This window comes from Hemibagrus wyckioides, linkage group LG14 (genome assembly GCF_019097595.1).
Source record: "Hemibagrus wyckioides isolate EC202008001 linkage group LG14, SWU_Hwy_1.0, whole genome shotgun sequence".
Classification (NCBI taxonomy): domain Eukaryota; kingdom Metazoa; phylum Chordata; class Actinopteri; order Siluriformes; family Bagridae; genus Hemibagrus; species Hemibagrus wyckioides.
Window position 1 is genome coordinate 13,647,851 of NC_080723.1, and position 13,258 is coordinate 13,661,108.

Genomic DNA, 13,258 nt, shown 5'->3' on the forward strand with positions numbered 1-13,258 from the left:
AGCCTGTCAAAGCCTGATGGTAAATAGTTTATTTGCAGTATAATAATCAGAGGGAGATATCGGGCATTGTGCTTTAAATAGCATTCATACAATATTGATCAAAGACAGTTTTGTATGAAATAGACTTACTGCATAATGGAATGTCAGATATAATATCAAGTCCTCTTTGTTTAATGAATGGTGAATTTTAGTGGAATTACAGTTGTGGAATCATACTGTGTGTCAAACATATATATTAAGGCATATTAAGTCATATCCTGAGCCTCATACTATCCTTAGAAGTAACTGCCTATGAACTGTGCTTGTTGCTGATTTATCTTTTTACCTGGTGTCACCCTCTGAAATGATCATTTTGATATTTTTTTTCAAAAATGAATTCATAAAATGTGTGTGTGTGTTAAAGACATTCTTGTCACAGAAACTGAAAGAACAATTACTGTTGTTGAATCAATTTATTTTTTTCTGTTCACTGGATGAAAATCTTTCAATTTGCAAAATAAGGTATTACTAGTCATTACATTATCCATTTTTAAATTATTTTAACTCTATTTACAAACATGAACTTATTACTTCTCCAGTTTATTTCAGTTGGGAGCAACAGATAAACAAGCCTTTTTTAACAAGCAACAAGTACATAATACACAAGTGTGTAAATGTTTTCAGATGAAAAAGCACTGCAAATGCAAAAAACAACAATAAAAAAAAAAACAATTTTGAAGTTTTACATCATAACCAATGAGCATGTTAAATGTAATATAAAACACTTCTCGTCCAATTTAGTATACTGTCATTTGCAGGCACATATGCAAGTTCTAACTTTTGTATCTAAAAAATGCAGTGACTTTATAGAGAGGTTAATGAATAATTTAAACTTAAATCTAGACAACACTGGAATACTTGTCTAAATTTGATTCAAATGCTTTTAGAACAAATCACAGACAAACAGTGATAATTCCAAACAAAACTAAATGTCAGTGCTTGGTGTCTTGACAAAATTAAAACATTAAAATCTAAACCTTTTCAATTCAAAACATTTAACTGAAAACATTGGTTAAACAATCACAGCCCAGATGTAGTATTCAAATTGTACCTTGGGTCTTTGTTTGTGACATAAGACCATTGACAACACTGTTTCAGTTTAACATTTTGTTTTTAAGGGAAAGCACACGTTGGGTGCATCCAGACCCAAGCTCTAATATTGTGACTAATTATCACATTTGTGTGTGTGTGTGTCTATGATTTACAGAGCCAAATTCTGTCAGCAGTCTCACCGTCACTAACAAAACTCCATCATCTGTGTCTCTAACCTGGAATAAGCCAAATGGGAGCAGCTCCTTTACAGTAAACTGGACTGGTGACAGTGTGAATAAAAGCAGTAACACTTCAGACACGTCTTACACTGTCACTGGTCTGACTGCTGGAGTGAACTACACATTCACTGTTACTGCAGTAGCTGCAGATAACCAAACTACAGGAGCACCAGCTCAAATCTCAGCATTCACAAGTAAGAATTATGCTGCAGATAAAATAATGGTATTCTGCAATTAGAATAATAATTGAAACATGAATCAAATCTCAGAATTTACAAGTAAGTGCTGTATTGCTGATAGACAACATCATTATATATAGATGGATTAGATTGAATTTTAGGTTAGATTTGACTGATTAAACATCTGAATCTGCTCAAAATTCTGTACTATTCAAATTAATAATACTGTATACTGGCTTCTATTCTTAAAATAGGAGAAAATGCATGAAAAGGAAAACACAATACAGTTTCCAGCTTAGATACAGTTGTAATTTAGTTTTACTGTAATATAATATTTTTTTTAAACAAAAAGTTTTCTTTTCTTAGTTCAATATATTGTTTTATAGACTGAAAAAGACGTTTTTAAATAATTACCAGTATTGCATTGTTCTCAGTAACCCTTATTTCAATACACCTGACAGTGGTAACACATGAGTCAGGTAGGGACCACTATTCCATATTTAATAACTAATGCAACATCATCAAGCCACCAAACTTCAACAAAATATGCTCTGTATTCACACAGGTGTTTTGGACATCTTATTGAAATAGTCCACAATTCACACTCAATTCCAAGGTACTAACCTACGTTTGTTGTGCAGAGATGTTTCTCCACCATAAAGGTTCTTCTTAAGTAGATGCACAGTTTTGTTGCCTTCAAACAGCACATTTGCCCAGTTTCAAAAAAAAATAAAAGAGGCATGGTGCACATGCTGGATGTTGGAGTACGTGTTAGTTATGTAAACTCCAATTTGCTCTTGCTTTACCAAACTTTTTTTTTAAAGATTCAACCTGAGTATCATTTAAAGCACGTTAGTTAAACCAGTAGGAGTGTTTCATGTGTGTCTAGCCTGCTTTCTGAAGGGGGAACAGCGCACTGTTTAAGCTGTACCTCAAACTATTAGGCTTAATGGCTTCTGCTCTGGTAGCAGTCCCATTTGATCACTAACTTTAATACTGTGCATTTTGCTCTCTCTCTCTCTCTCTCTCTCTCTCTCTCTTTTGTGTGTGCACTGTAAAAAAAATTGTTGAGAAAACAAAAAAACAAGGCAACTTGATGCAATAAGACCTTTGTCTCAACAACTATTTTATAGTTCTTCTCAGTAACCATACTTTGTTCAGCTAACCTAAATTTCTTTGTTCATGCCATATTAATTGTCTTATATTGCTAATAAAGACATTCTTGTCACAGCAACTGAAAGAACAATTACTGTTGTTGAATCAATTTATTTTTTTCTGTTCACTGGATGAAAATCTTTCAATTTGCAAAATAAGGTATTACTAGTCATTATATTATCCATTTATAAATTATTTTAACTCTATTTACAAACATGAACTTATTACTTTTCCAGTTTATTTCAGTTGGGAGCAACAGATAAACAAGCAACAAGTACATAATACACAAGTGTGTAAATGTTTTCAGATGAAAAAGCACTGCAAATGCAAAAAACAACAATAAAAAAAAACAATTTTGAAGTTTTACATCATAACCAATGAGCATGTTAAATGTAATATAAAACACTTCTCGTCCAATTTAGTATACTGTCATTTGCAGGCACATATGCAAGTTCTAACTTTTGTATCTAAAAAATGCAGTGACTTTATAGAGAGGTTAATGAATAATTTAAACTTAAATCTAGACAACACTGGAATACTTGTCTAAATTTGATTCAAATGCTTTTAGAACAAATCACAGACAAACAGTTTGATTCAGACATCAGCTTCCATAATTCCAAACAAAACTAAATGTCAGTGCTTGGTGTATTGACAAAATTAAAACATTAAAATCTAAACCTTTTCAATTCAAAACATTTAACTGAAAACATTGGTTAAACAATCACAGCCCAGATGTAGTATTCAAATTGTACCTTGGGTCTTTGTTTGTGACATAAGACCATTGACAACACTGTTTCAGTTTAACATTTTGTTTTTAAGGGAAAGCACACGTTAGGTGCATCCAGACCCAAGCTCCACGAACACATTCTGAATGGTATCAAAAGTGTACTTGAAATCTTTCAGATAGGAAAAGTTGAGAGCATAGAGAAGGCCAAACAGATATGCCAGAGCACTAGAGGTATCTGGAAGATCTTCCAAAACAACGACCTCCTCCCATACAACAGCAATGTTCTGGATCATTGGTGTTGCTGTTTGGGTGTTATCTTCCAAAACATAGAGAATGCCAATAGATACCCCCTTTTGTCCCATCTTCAGTTTCCTGTGACAGCAATAACAATAAGAATACATTTGAGTATCGAAATAATAAAATATGTTATAGTGCTTTATCAACAAGCAAGCAAGATGTTATGTTGTAAGACTACGAACATGCTATGTAATAGTCTAGTTTCTAACACTATAGTTGTACATAGTGTTATAATTTAAAATCATTAAGCAGACAATTAAACAGACAACATGTAAAGAATGAGGAGCCCAGGTCTACAATAAGTAAACAAAGATTCAGAAGTAAATTCCACTGCCGTGATCAGCCAAAGATGATTTTAAAATACTATATGAATGCTGATGCATTTTACTCTGAATACAACATCGGCCATTTGGGTTGAAAAGGTATAAATACTAAGTACATTTCAAACAATCTGTAATAACAGAAAGCAATAGTGACACATGGAAAAAAAAATTCTGTTACTTTCTGCTACTGTACTTGTACTCTGCACAATGACAAGAAAGTTGAATTTAATTTATTCTAATCGATTTGTGTTGCAACATTACTGTTGGGTCAAATACAATGAATCATCTTTCATTATCACTCTTTCATAAAATCCTGCATCAAACTATTTTGCTTTAAAACAAATCCGCAGTAATTAAGTGAACAGATGAACAGTGTCATACTGATGACATCTGGAACACTCTTAAGCTAGGGGTGTCTGGTCCTGCTCCTAGAGTGCTGTGAAGGTTAGCTTTAACTGAAATTATACATTTTAACCAGCTAATCAAGGTCTTCATGATTACAAGAAACTTCCAGACAGGTTGGAGATAAACTCTGCAGGACACCAGCCATGCAGAAGCAGGTTTGGACACCCCTGCTTTAAACCTGCTTTAAAGTCTTTGATACATACTTTTCCTAAACATTTCTTAAACAGCTTGGTTGGGTTCTATTGAAGAAACAAAGGCAGGCCCTCCAAAGCAGCCATCCTACTGTGATTAACAATTTCTGTCGTCTTCAAAAACATACAAAAGGAAACAACAAAATAGTCAAAGTATGAAAACTGAGTTATCATCAGCCAAACTAACATAGATCAAACAGTAAAAAAAAACATTTAAATACTGAAACTTTTCTTGCATTTTATCAAGTCTTTCCAGGAGCTATTCCATTTCATGTCCAAAAGCTCCTTTTCTGGCTCTGTATAGTTTCAGAAGCTTTGGTGTGTACATGTCAATGACTGCCATGAAGACTCCCATAAGGTCCTTATTGGTTGTTGTTGATAAGCTAGGTACAGGGCTGCAATAATGCCCGTAAAATTAAGTACTCAAACATGCACCAAATCACTCACACACCAGTAAAATGTAGTACCACGCCACACCACACTTCATGAACAGAGGTACACCACTTCACACGAGCAGCTAGTCTGCCTTCTCCCGGTCCCCAGCTCCTAAAAAAAAAAAAGAAAAGAGAGAAATTAGCACAGGACAGAGTAACAAAACCCTTAAACTTAAGAAAAGCAAATAAAGCCGAAGCACCAGCAACACAAATGCTAGCGTCGAAGCCTTAGCACCGAAGCAAGAGATAATTAGCAGAATTAAAACAATAATAACAAGAAAACAAAAACAAAATAGAGCAAAACAGCAGCAAAACAAAAGCAAAACAGCAGCAAAACAAAAGCAAAACAGCAGTGCTGAAGCTGCAAGCCAAGCTGTAAGCGATGCAAAGCCGAGGACACGTGGGAAAGCACACTCACAGGCTGATCAATTTACCTAAAATACAACAAGACATTAAAACAAAAGATACAGCACATACCTGTATGGCGGACACCAAGAAAATAGGTTTCACCTACCACACAATGCAGACCACATCACCTATCTGGCGGTCAGTCTTTTAACAGATTAATAAATAGGGAAACAGTCAATTTATACACCTAATAATCTTCATGCTACTAAGCGTTAAGTACTTTTTGTTAAGAAACAAAAACCCACATACCATACAGGCAACAGCAGTTGTCTCCAGAGGTACAAGAAAATAAAGTGTGCAGCTCTTTAGAAGGGACGAGTATAATGGCAGCCAACGAGATGCTTATCCATCAACCTCGGGTACAACGAAGATCCAGGATTAAACCCACTTCCCAAAGGAAATTGATATTAGCTAGACGATAACATTCACATGTGATAATCAAAAATGCAACACACCAGACACATACAGCACCTCTGGAAATGGATTAGTGCAAGACCTGGCTGTTCTTGCAACGCCTTTTTATATACCCCCAAACTAGAGCCCAATAATGAGTACCGGGGGCACGACCGGAAATGTAAATGTGAGCACACAATGAATTCTCTTTCACCACACCTATAGTACTTTCCATCTTGAAATGAACTTTACCATCCAGGTAGACGTTCATGTGTGAATTCAATGAAAAAAGAGTTGTCTTGATTTAACAAGGTTTCAGGCAACTGAATGACTGGTACGTGAACAAAAGATATTCTGTAGGTTCAACTACAGAAAAGCTCTCTTTAAAATATAGATTTCGTCTATAGTCAGTAGACAAAGTACTCTTTTCAGATATGGGTGCTTAAAGTGGATTTGTTAGAAACACAGAATCTGCAAAGTCTTTGATTACAGTACTTTCAATGTTAATATTGTGCTTTGTTAGAATCGTTTCTATTGTATGAAGGGCATGAGATTTTGAGAATAACAAAATACTTTTAAGTTCCTCAACATTTGTCTGAGTAGCATTTTTTGAGACATGCAATACAGTTTGAATACACAATAAAAGCGAGGCAATCTTGTGTTCAAGTGTATGAGTATTTACATCTTCAATATTCTCTATTGTATTCTCTTCATCAAATTCACTTTCTAGAATGCTCTGTGAGGTACACAGCACTTTATTATCAACACTATCTGAGACTGTAATACCGTTCGAAAGTCCTTTAATGTATGATTTCTATGATTTCTGCTTCTATGAGAGCTGAAGGTTGGGTGATTGTTTTAAAGGGACACTGAATTGTTTCTCTGTGTTTCAGATGATTTTGAAGGTGAATGAAAAACCTTTTCTCAGTACAAATCTCTCGGAATTCACACAGTTCACAATTAAATGTTGAAAGTTTTCAACTGACTGTGTCGGTGTTGTGGTGTGATTTAGATAAGTGGGATCTTAAAGCACCTGCAGTTTTAAAAGCACAAATGCACTCTGTATAAAGGCAAGGCCAGTTGAAAATTCTTTGGTGATGCAGCTGATAGTGCTTCAGAAGGACAATGCTGATATTGCTTCAGAATTTTTTTCTAAAAATTAACAAAATAAAAAATTGTAACAAAATGTATCGTTATCGTATCGTATTAAAAAACTGTGGTTTCGCCCATCCCTAGTGGCAGCCGGTCAACAGGGGGCACTGGGGTGCCGCCCTGATAAAGTTAGCCAGAGAAGACTCCTACTTTAACACTTTAACAATAATTATATGTTTTAACGAAATAAAATCATTTAGGCATACTATTCCAATCACATGTCATATGATCATTTATTTAAAATAAAAAATCAAAACTGTATTTCGTTCATGTGTGCGGGGCACCAGGCAAACGAGTGTGTATGTAGGTCCGTAAAGTTTTGAAAAGCATGTGACTTGAGGATGAGCTCTGATTAGCTTGTTTCAAATTTTCCTCAGGGTGCAGCATTCTGCGCTCCGGACCCACCCACTTTTGTTGTTAGCGAATCAATACAGTAATCCCCCGTTACATTCCAAAACCACCCACGATAAACGAAAATCCACGACACAAGGACGCCAAGGACGCAAATGACCCTCCCACACTCTTTAAACACACACAGAATACATTTGCAAGCATTTCGCAAGATGGATTTGGGGTAAATTCGTAGAAATATAACATTTACAGTGAGTACTGTATGTATGTATGTAAGTTCCTTGCCAGTAGCTTTAGAAGGTACAGAGCGTTTGGGCGACATAATAGAGCTTGCAGAAAAACTAAAACAAAAGTGACACACGAGGAACTGGGAGAATTCTGCTTCCCTTTCCCCAACTGCATGCATAGCCAGCAGCTATGCATACAACTGTGATTAAATGAATGGGGCATTCCGATTGGCCAGACTATTTCCACCAGCTGTACTGTATTTTGATTTTCAGCATCCCCGCACATCCTTTTTACCAGTGGCGGACCGTCAGGGCCAGCAAGGCCTTCTCTGCTGTCCAAGATGGTGGACAGATGAGGACTCTCAAAATGGCAGACAGGAGAGAGAAGTCTAGGGACGGCTAGAGTCTAACTGATGGCTAGAGTAAAAGAGAGGCAGGCAGAATACAGGCAGACAGATTCGGACAGGAAGACAGGCAGACAGATTTGGGTAGGCAGACAGATTCCAGGTCTAATAATATAGGCAGGGGTCTGAACCAGGTATCAGACAGAACAGGCTTGCAGGAAATAATCAGGATCCCAGTCTTAATCCAGAAACGGTTCCAGGGTCAAACAGGTACTGACAGCTGGCAGAGATCAGGCAGAATATCAGGATCAGGTCAGAAATATAGCAGGATTCAGAATCTCACAGGATAACAGGTCAGGGCCAAGGTTTGGGTCGCTGGAAGGTGTTGGCCCCTTAGGCACAAAGCACAATCTGCATAATCTGATAGGCTGCATGCCTATACTGACCCATAGAATTAACAGGCAAGAAAATAAAAGATGAACCATAAAATAAAAAGTAAGCAAAATATATTCATTTTGTAAATTTACTACAACAAATGGTTTAAGAGGAAAGGTTATATTCTAAATACAGTACTTAATTTTATGAGACAAAAAGAGAAGAAGATATCCAGTGTGGTGTTGTTATCTTGGGAAATGCAACATAAAATGTGTTGCACTTGTGAAGTAATACATAAAATCTTAAATAAATGCTACTGCTATATGCTGTTTTTCATACAGAAGAACAAATCATATAGGAGATCATTTGTGCTATATGTTTCAGACTATGGGTAAAAACAGGCAGCATGGTGGTGCAGTAGGTAGCATTGCTGAGTAGGGACTTTCCTAGTAATATAATCCCTAAAATATGATCTTTTCTTTCCAATCCATAAACTTTACCAAAAAGACCAGCAAAGGGCTAGCACTGACAGTTCTTTTTTAAATAAACTACCTGGGACAATTATAAACAGCATTTAGAAGCCATTCATTTACCCTATAGCTGCATCACAGTTGTAGGGTCCTCTAGTTACTGTCTTTGATTTTCACATTTTCACCCGGGATTCAAAGCCGGTCCAAGGCTTAAGCGAACTAAGCGGCTGCTTAGGGCCCCGTGGCCACCAGGGGGCCCCCAAGAGTACATGAAATGACAGATCGTTGAATTTTTTTGGTATATTATGTCAATGGTTATTATACAAAATGACAATGATTATTATACAAAATTAAAATAATTAGTCATAATTAGTCAAATTGGTGGCACAGAGGGGCCCCCAAATAAAATTCTGCTTAGGGCCCTCTGAAGGATTGGGCCGGCCCTGCCGGGATTCATGTGGATTTAAATACAGGATATCCAGTTTCCTTCAACCTCTAAAAACATACACATGATTTTATGGAGGATCCAACATCCAAGTCCTTGTGGTGTTAAAAACAATATATACAATACCATTTTAGAATGAGCATTCCAGTGTGAACAATCCAATTCTAGTATTAAACCGCGGAGTAGTAGTATAAAGAAGCAATATTGTACGTGCAAGAGAATTGTTGTCAACATATCTCATCAACATAACTGTGACTTTGTAATCATGCTGATATTCCGTTTGATTGCGATTTTGATGTTTGCTACACAGCGTGATTGAGAGTATGATATTGTGTATGATATTGCTTTATACAACAGTTGGATAACAAGAAATTAATACAGACAGACTGACATTTCAGACACCAAGTGGGCATTAATTTATATTTATTTTTGCTCAGTTACTGAAAACAGAGAAGCCCAGCTTGATAGAGCCATGCCAACACACACAGACAGCTTGTAGTAAATGTGGAGGGTTTCTACCGCCACCTACTGGAGAAATGTTACCACTTACGTCAGATGGACAGAAAACGGTGAACTTTGAGATTGTTTTTATGTGATGTCTGCATGAGGACAGGGAAATAGCGACATCACACTAAAACAAACAAATTACATAGTCGTCTGTAGTCTAAAGAGAATTTAAAATTTCATGTGAGGATAATATATTCCAGTTTATGTTTAATCAGCTCCACATTATGTAGGATACTCTTGTGGAACTGAGAGTCGGAGCGCCGTCATGATATGGGCGTGTTTTGGGTGAAATACTTTATTTTGATTAGTCAAGTTCGAAAGCACAGATCTTTAAAATTAAAGTGTGGATCAAATATTGTAGGGAAAAACAATCAGATAGAGATGTTCACAAATGTTTAGTAAAAAAAAAAAAAAGTAAACTCAGCCATGCCTACAAATGAACTGATTTCTTATTCCTTACATTTATTTATCAGGTTTTTATTGTCACTTCATTACTCGAGATTATTCAACAGTGGTGCTCTGTGGATGTCTGTCAGTTATCTTGATTATCTGACATTAAAAGTTATGGATAATGTGTATTGCTGTTCATTTACATTGCTGCCATTTGGCAGAGACCCTTATCCAGAGTGACTTACTTTTTATTCCTTTTCTGCAATTAAGGGTTAATTGCCTTGCTCAAGGGCCCAGCAGTGACAGCTTGGTGGACCTGGGCTTTGAACTTACAACCAGTAGTCAGTTGATTAGTAGCCCAACGTTTTAGCAACTAAGCTCCCACATCACTCTGTTTGTCTTAATGTACGAAGTTGCATTGTCTATAACTTCAGACACATTTGTATTACAGCATATGTTTCTATAGGCAAAAACTTACTGCAAGATTATTATTGTTACTACTAAATTTCCATGTTTCATTTATAAATAATAACAAGATTTAGTATCACCAAATTAATATCACCTGCTTTTCTAAGATTTACTTAATAGTGTACAGTATATACCAAGCTGAATTGATCAGGTGCAAGTTATAAGTCAATTTAGAAATAAATGTGTCAACCTTCTTCCTGGTTTGGATCAAAGAGCAAGTTTTAGTTAAAGGCCCTACGTTAAAGCTGTAAGACTTTGCACACAGTTTTTTTTTATCATTACAGAAGCAACCAATTCCTGCTGTCAGTCAAAAGACAGGCTGATTCACTGCTACTGCTGATAAACTGTCTGCAGTTTTCACTCTTACAGACTGTGCCCGACCAAAAATGTTGAAGAACGTCAAATCCTTGCCTTATGTTTCACCAGGGAAAATGCTGGGCTCTAAAAGACCACAGATTAATTAACAGCAAAATTAAAACTGAAGTCACAGAAAGTTTGCACAGGTGAAAATGCAGAAGCAGTCACAAAAAAAATAGAGGATGCAAATGAACGAGCACAGTCACGAAAATAGAATTTTCGGAAAATATCGAATTATGCAAACGTAAATAAAGACATAGTGTATCAAAAGCACACCAAGAATAAACACGGTTTAGTGACGTCACAAACCTGAGGCGAAAAGCGTATACCTCACGAAAAAGAACTAAAACAGCAAAGCTTACAAACAGGAAAAGCAAACACATAAATGAATACAAGTGAGCTACATTAAAAGTCCGGCGATTGCGACCGTAGAAGCGCTGGTGTTTGCTGGGAGTTGGAGTCCGTGGCGGCCATGTTTGTTGGCCTCTGTAAAACAGGATTCGTGACGTCACGCGATGTGACTTAAGGCACTTCGTGCGCAACAGCATTAAATTCATATTCTTCATTTTAATATGTTCTTAATAAACAGTATTGCTAAATTACTTCAGACTGAAATATCTGCTTAAATCTAAATATCTGATTTTAATAATACTCAAAGTATTGCAGATATACACAGATCAGGCATAACATTATGAGCACTGATGATCTCCTCATCATGGCACCTGTTAGTGGGTGGGATATATTAGACAGCAAGTGAACATTTTATCCTCAAAGTTGATGTGTTAGAAGCAGGAAAAATGGGCAAGTGTAAGGATTTGAGTGAGTTTGACAAGGGCCAAATTGTGATGGCTAGACCACTGGATCAGAGCATCTCCAAACCTGCAGCTAATGGGGGGGTGTTCCCGGTCTGCAGTGGTCAGGATCTATGAAAAGTGGTCCAAGAAATGTGAACCGGTGACAGGGTCATGGGAGGCCAAGGCCCAACAGACAAGCTACTGTTGCTCAAATTGCTGAAGAAGTTAATGCTGGTTCTGATAAAAAAAAAGGTGTCAGAATACACAGTACATATATACTCATCTGGGTAACACTGGGGAGTGCAACTATAAAATAATTTCCCTTGTGTATTTGTACTATATGGTCAAAAAGTGCAGAAAATGAGACATAATAGAATAGCTATAGAATTGCTGTCAGGTCTGAATATGGAAGTTCTATTTCCACCTAGTTCCAATGTTTGCATGTTATATTAAGATTGTGGTTACAACATTTGACTATTTAAACACTAAAATGGTTCCCAGGGATACATTATGTAGAATAAATAGCAAATAATATACTGCAATAATCAATCCATAAAATATGTCTAGGCAAAGTCTATTGTAACTACTTTTGTTAGAAATTCATATATGAAATAAATTAAAATATATATATATATATATTTATAATAAATATATTTATTTATTTATAATAGAGGTTTCTTTTGTCTGTGTTGATGAATTTTGCATTTAATTATTTTTTTTTTGCATGTATGATCTGCATACACAAATAAAATATTCTACTGTTTATTTATTTATTATAAACTATTTACTTGTCATCAACCATTTTAGAAATATCACTGTACGCAAAATACTGACACAAATAACAACAACAACAACTACTACTACTACTACTACTACTACTACTAATAATAATAATAATAATAATAATAATACCCAACAGATATAGTATAATTGACACAGTTTGTTCTGTCTAATAGATTTGGCTCTTTTCAACACCGCAATTTTAGAGTGTAAAATTAAGCTGCATAATGACAGATGTGTCAACAAATCTAAAATTAACTCAGCCAAAACCACCAGGAAGATGTATAACAAAACATGTTCTCATTGTTCCTCCTTTTTAATGCTGTCATGTGAGGCTTTGCAGGAGAACTTCAAAACGCCCCAAATCATTAACTAGGTGAAATTAATGATCTAGAGAACGGTGAGTTAATTATCTAGAGAAAGTCCGATACCCTGCAGCCTTGTTCTCTTTCATGATGAAAATGATGTTCAACAGCAAGCTGTGAAGAAATTGAAATTACTTGTAGTGGAGTAAAAAGTGTGCACCCTAACATTGCCCTTGGCTTTACACACTATTGTACCCTTGAAACCTTTTATCTAGTAATGCATGTGAGAAAACCACAGGACCTAACAGAACTGATATATACCCATGCATTATGGTGATATACTTTTTTATATCATTATTCAGTTTTAGACTTTTTCAAACTTAAATGTAGGGATTAAGTTTAGAAAAAAGCTAATCCCTGATCAATTAGGACTTATTTCTTTGTCATACATGTATTTTAAAACAGAGCCTA

General features: G+C 35.9%; 1 protein-coding gene and 1 long non-coding RNA gene across 2 annotated transcripts in view; one reads left to right on the plus strand and one right to left on the minus strand.

The window, feature by feature from the left end:
- ptprjb.1 (protein tyrosine phosphatase receptor type Jb, tandem duplicate 1) overlaps window positions 1–13,258 on the plus strand; it is an 89,623-nt gene that overhangs the window by 22,498 nt on the left and 53,867 nt on the right. The gene's annotated exons all lie outside the window — the stretch shown is intronic.
- On the minus strand, window positions 1,894–11,306 carry LOC131364300 (uncharacterized). Its single transcript, XR_009206450.1, has 3 exons — window positions 5,679–11,306; window positions 5,039–5,573; window positions 1,894–3,743 (listed from the first exon to the last, which is right to left on the minus strand). It is a non-coding gene; the product is annotated as an uncharacterized LOC131364300 (long non-coding RNA).